Raw genomic sequence first — 6,331 nt, 5'->3', positions numbered from 1 at the left:
AGGGCATTTCCCCCTGTCCTCTACTCCTTCCACACTGGCTGGTATGTGTGGTGGAGCTGTGGTTGCAGCAGTGGCTATTCTTCTCCATTAAGCCCATGGCCAGGACTTTTTCTGTCCCTCAATTAAAGAGCATTGAGCATCACATCCTAAGACATGCATTGACCTTCTGGTATACAGATTCACACACTGCCAAAGCCCTTTTAGTAAATATAGAACCTTCTCTAAGGAGAGCAGGGGGGAGTTATACATTTTTGCTGCAAGAATAATCATTAACTCTCCGCCTTGTCAGGCAAAAGCCTACCCTACAATCTAGTGACTCACATCATGGTGTTTGTGTCAGTGCTGTTCCTTTATAATTTAACCCCAAAATAAACAAGTTAAATTGAGAGGAACATGATAAGTGAATGGTTTGCTTTAAAAGGGGGAAAAGCAAAAGGGGCTCAACTACATGGTCTATTCATTTCAGATGATGATGGAGGTTTTCAGGAAAATTAGCCACAACCAAACTCTTGTTCTCTATACCACAATTTTCTACCTATCCAGATGTACTCTGCTCTTCCTTTAATCGTATATCCAAAGTTGAGCTCAGCCAGACATCCCTTCAAAGCATTCACATAGGGGAGGATGTCATGAACTTAAAAGAGAGCCAGTTTGATGTAGTGGTCAGATTGCTGGACTATGCCCTGGGGGACCAGGGTTCAAATCCCTGCACACCCATGAAACTCACCGGGTGACAGTCACATTCTCCCAGCCTAACCTACCTCACAGGGTTGTTATGAAGATAAAATTGGGAGGGAGCAACCCAAGGAGCCTTGAGCTCCTTGAAGGAAAGGTGGGCTATAAATGTGATAGATGGAGAGAGATATCTTAGCAAATGAAAGTGAACTTCCAACAGGGGGAAAAAAAACCAGATATGACACAGAGGATCAGGAAAGCAAGCTTTCTGACCAATGCTGGAGGGGACAAATAGAGAGCTCTGAAATTCATGGAACAGCTAAACCAGCCTTCAGCAGCCTGGTGCCTTCCACTTGTTCTGGACTGCAAGTCCCATCAGTCCCAGCCAGCAGCGACTGGGAGTGATGGGAGTTGTAGTCTGGAACAGCAGAGCTAAACTAGCTGAGCTAAACTAGAAGAGAGTTGCACTTACTCAAACCTCAGTATTATTGGGGAGGCAGAATCTTCCCTTGCTGGCATTCCCGATGACTGCTTACAGCAGAGCCTGATTTTGTTTTTTGTGCTGCAGATTCCTAGAGTCTTGCAGCCTCGTTCTTCCCTAAGGCTGGGGAATTCTCTACTTCCCACCCTTCCATTACACAAGCTGTGATTACAACCCTGCAACACGATATTTATATCCATGGAATAAGCAGCCACAAGCAGAGCATGAATCATGCACGTAAATGAGGGAAACTGCAGTGCTGCCCTAATTCCGTTGCAGGAGATCTGTTATGAGGAGATGGGCAGGCCTCCAGCACACCCAGAGACCCAAATCCAAGCTGCGGCTTAATGGACTGCAAACAATCAGTTTCAGAAAGCAAATACATTCTGGAACCAGGGGTTTATGGTGGAAGAAACCCAGGAATTGTCTCAGCGATGCAAACCAGCCAAGACTGGTGCTTGTGCATAGATAGCTGCCTTCCATTGACTCGTAATATTGGCTCATCTAGCTCCATATTGTCTACGGCAGCTAGCAGTGCCTTTCCAGGATTTCAGACGGGGTCTTTTCTAGCCCTGGCAGGAGATGCAGGGGACTGAACCAGGGGTCTTTTCTGCACAAAGCATGCTCTTATAATTGACCTGCAGCTCTTCCTCAAATACAGCAGGTGCATTTCTACATAGGTAAAGGTAAAGGGGCCCCTGACCATCAGGTCCAGTCATGTCCGACTCTGGGGTTGCAGCACTCATCTCGCTCCATAGGCCGAGGGAGCCGGCGTTTGTCCACAGACAGCTTCTGGGTCATGTGGCCAGCATGACAAAGCTGCTTCTGGCGAACCAGAGCAGCGCACGGAAACGCCGTTTACCTTCCCGCTAGAGTGGTTCCTATTTATCTGCTTGCACTTTGATGTCCTTTCGAACTGCTAGGTGGGCAGGAGCTGGGACCGAGCAACGGGAGCTCACCCCGTTGCAGGGATTCGAACCGCCAACCTTCTGATCAGCAAGCCCTAGACTCTGTGGTTTAACCCACAGCACCACCTGCATTTCTACATAGTGCCACTCATACTATTACTTAACACTTATTTAATGCCAACGCTAGCTTAGGCAAGCTGGTGAGATTATTCAGGGTTAATAAAATGGCCTGACCCTTGACATAATCTGTTTGGCTGCACTGGGGATGCCACAACAATGATGCAGAACAGAGCGCAAGAGGCTGGGTGTGTGGGTGTGTGCTGAATTTTAGTGTCACACAGGGCACTGCTGGAATTTGAGAGCCCAAAGTCTTCTCCCTGTTTCTCTGCCATTGGCTGGTGTTCATTGTAGTGGCACTGCTGATCTAAGGAAGTATGCCTGGTGTGATCACAGCTTGTCTTTCCACAGGTAGCTAGGACTTACCTCTTTCAGCGCTCTTTTTTTTTAAAAAAGGTTTAATTACTTGAATCCTTTGTGTTATATTGATTGAAATTTTATTGTGCTTTTTTATCATAAGTCATTGAATTCAGATATGTTGTTGTTGTTGTTTAGTCATTTAGTCGTGTCCGACTCTTCATGACCCCATGGACCATAGCACGCCAGGCATTCCTGTCTTGCACTGCCTCCCGCAGTTTGGTCTAACTCATGTTCGTAGCTTCGAGAACACTGTCCAACCATCTTGTCCTCTGTCGTCCCCTTCTCCTAGTGCCCTCAATCTTTCCCAACATCAGGGTCTTTTCCATGGAGTCTTCTCTTCTCATGAGGTGGCCAAAGTATTGGAGCCTCAGCTTCATGATCTGTCCTTCCAGTGAGCACTCAGGGCTGATTTCCTTAAGAATGGATGGGTTTGATCTTCTTGCAGTCCATGGGACTCTCAAGAGTCTCCTCCAGCACCATAATTCAAAAGCATCAATTCTTTGGCAATCAGCCTTCTTTATGGTCCAGCTCTCACTTCCATACATCACTACTGGGAAAACCATAGCTTTAACTATACAGACTTTTGTCGGCAAGGTGATGTCTCTGCTTTTTAAGATGCTGTCTAGGTTTGCCATTGCTTTTCTCCCAAGAAGCAGGAGTCTTTTAATTTTGTGACTGCTGTCACCATCTGCAGTGATCAAGGAGCCCAAGAAAGTAAAATCTCTCACTGCCTCCATTTCTTCCCCTTCTATTTGCCAGGAGGTGATGGGACCAGTGGCCATGATCTTGGTTTTTTTGATGTTGAGCTTCAGACCATATTTTGCGCTCTCCTCTTTCACCCTCATTAAAAGGTTCTTTAATTCCTCCTCGCTTTCTGCCATCAAGGTTGTGTCATCTGCATATCTGAGGTTGTTGATATTTCTTCCGGCAATCTTAATTCCAGCTTGGGATTCATCTAGTCCAGCCTTTCGCATGATGAATTCTGCAAGTTAAATAAGCAGGGAGACAATATACAACCTTGTCGTACTCCTTTCCCAATTTTGAACCAATCAGTTGTTCCATATCCAGTTCTAACTGTAGCTTCTTGTCCCACATAGAGATTTCTCAGGAGACAGATGAGGTGATCAGGCACTCCCATTTCTTTAAGAACTTGCCATAGTTTGCTGTGGTCAACACAGTCAAAGGCTTTTTCATAGTCAATGAAGTAGACGTTTTTCTGGAACTCTCTAGCTTTCTCCATAATCCAGCGCATGTTTGCTATTTGGTCTCTGGTTCCTCTGCCCTTTCTAAATCCAGCTTGCACTTCTGGGAGTTCTCGGTCCACATACTGCTTAAGCCTGCCTTGTAGAATTTTAAGCATAACCTTGCTAGCGTGTGAAATGAGGGCAATTGTGCAGTAGTTGGAGGATTCTTTGGCACTGCCCTTCTTTGGGATTGGGATATAGACTGATCTTCTCCAATCCTCTGGCCATTGCTGAGTTTTCCAAACTTGCTGGCATATTGGGTGTAGCACCTTAACAGCATCATCTTTTAAAATTTGAAATAGTTCAGCTGGAATATCATCACTTCCACTGGCCTTGTTATTAGCAGTGCTTTCTAAGGCCCATTTAACTTCACTCTCCAAGATGTCTGGCTCAAGGTCAGCAACCCCACTACCTGGGGTGTACGAGACCTCCATATCTTTCTGGTATAATTCCTCTGTGTATAATTCAGATATATTCAGATATATATTAATTCAGATATATTATTTTTAAATATTACTTTTATTTGGACTGCCAGATCGGCTATATTTTTTCATAAAAAGATGGGCTAGAGCAGGTGGAAGTATCCAAATAAAATAATGTGGGAAAGAGACAGGCAAGTGAGTGTTGCCATTCCTGACAGCACGGCCTTATCCGGCTATCACTCCCAGCTTTCAGTAATGTGTGGCTAGAGTGTTCTAGTGTGTTTGAAATACTTTGCAAAGTACTGTCAGTTATAATTTTCACAATAAATCTGTAAGTCAGTGTTATTCTTCCTATATTGTCGTGGCTGAGAGACAGCACTTTATCTCAGGTGACCTAGTCCATGGTATAGTGGTACAATTTCTAGTGCAAGAGAAATCATGGCAAGACCCCATAGCAATACACAGGCTATGGGTCCAAAATGCAGGCAGCTGATAAACAGAGAGAGAATTAGGGAGAGAGCAAATGGTATAAAATCCATTTTATTAGGCTGACCAGACAGTCACAGAGTAGCGAGCTGTCAAAGGGTGGTGCAATGCAGGATTGGGGAACTAGCTCAGGCAGGGAGGGGGAGTGGATCCTTTCCATAGCTGCCAAGTTTTCCCTTTTCTCGCGAGGAAGCCTATTCAGCATGAGGGAAAATCCCTTTAAAAAAGGGATAACTTGGCAGCTATGATCCTTTCCTCCACCCCAGCCAGCCAGTGATGTCACATAGCCATGTTACTTTGCCCATGTCGTTTGAAATAATCACTTGTGAAACCTGATGCCTTGCAGGTGCTGCCATGTTCATTAGTGCATGTAAAGTGCAGGGCTTTGCAGCCTCCAGCAGTCAGCCAACTGATGGTGCTTACAATGTGCTGTACCTCCTTGGCTACATTAGGGAGTTCCCAGCGCTGGAATGATCAGGAGTGTGGGCCATGTGGGCATGGCTTGGGGAAACAGCCTCATGGGCCAAATTGGGGCCCATGCTGGAGCTAATTGGACTTGTGAGTCAGAGTTCCCTATTCCTGGTGTATTTGTGTCACGTTCTGGCTCCATGAGTCATGTTGCTGGCAAGGGGAAGGGGACAAGGGGACAAAGGGAAGGAGACAAGGCTGATCGAAGGTTGTTTGTTGGACCATGGACAGCTCCCGAGGAAGCAACTTGCTCTGACAAAGGTTGGGAGCAGCCTGAAGCCCTTTAGAAACCACAAGCATTTCAGAAACCACAAGTTGACAATTGTGACAAAAAAGTGGAGCAACCTGTTGCCAAACACTGATTCTGAGAACCTGTTGAACATATCAGTAAGTGCAAATTTCAAAGGATAGCTGTGTTTCAATTTGTATATTGCTTCAGGGTGTGCAAATTTGGTCTGTGCTAACTGATCCAGCTTCCTCCTCCATCCCTGATTTGCTGTTCTCAGTTTAGTCTCTTAGCCACTAGATTACAGCAGCATACAGAAAGCAATTGAGATTTTCAATATCTCCCATAATAATATGATCTCTGATCAACAGTTGTGGTCTTTTCATGAGATATTTCATTTCAGGCTGTGGCATGGCTGGTTTTTTTCAACAGGTCACATCACTGCCACGTGCCACAAAGCTCTCTTGCCTAATATTTTATCCTGTGACAGCCCCTGACCTTCAACAGACACCTGTAGATAGGGTTGCCAGACTCAATAGAGGACAGGACTTCTGTGCCTTTAATTGCCCTGCTCTCTTTTGAGTCTGGAAACCTTAAAGAGAAACCAGCAGACCCTTTGTTTAATTTCCAAGCAAAGGGTCTGCTGGTTTCTCTTTAAGGTTTCCAGATTCAAAAGAGAGCAGGGCAATTAAAGGCACAGAAGTCCTGCCCTCTATTGAGTCTGGCAACCCTACATCTGACCCTTACCTCTCCTCAACAAGGCATATATGTACAGGTACAGCTGAACTGGAGGGAGGTTTATGAGCCCCATTACCAACATAATTTCTCTCCTAACGCTCAGGCTATGTGTACAATTTCACACCGTTTCACAGTGGAAATTGTAAAAGGTGTGGTGGGCACCTTTCACAGAGGTAAGGAATGTCCTCTATTGAGAGCAGGGCAAT

The sequence above is a fragment of the Zootoca vivipara genome, chromosome 2 (assembly GCF_965207765.1).
Source record: "Zootoca vivipara chromosome 2, rZooViv2.hap1.1, whole genome shotgun sequence".
NCBI lineage: Eukaryota > Metazoa > Chordata > Lepidosauria > Squamata > Lacertidae > Zootoca > Zootoca vivipara.
This window is presented reverse-complemented; position numbering follows the sequence as displayed.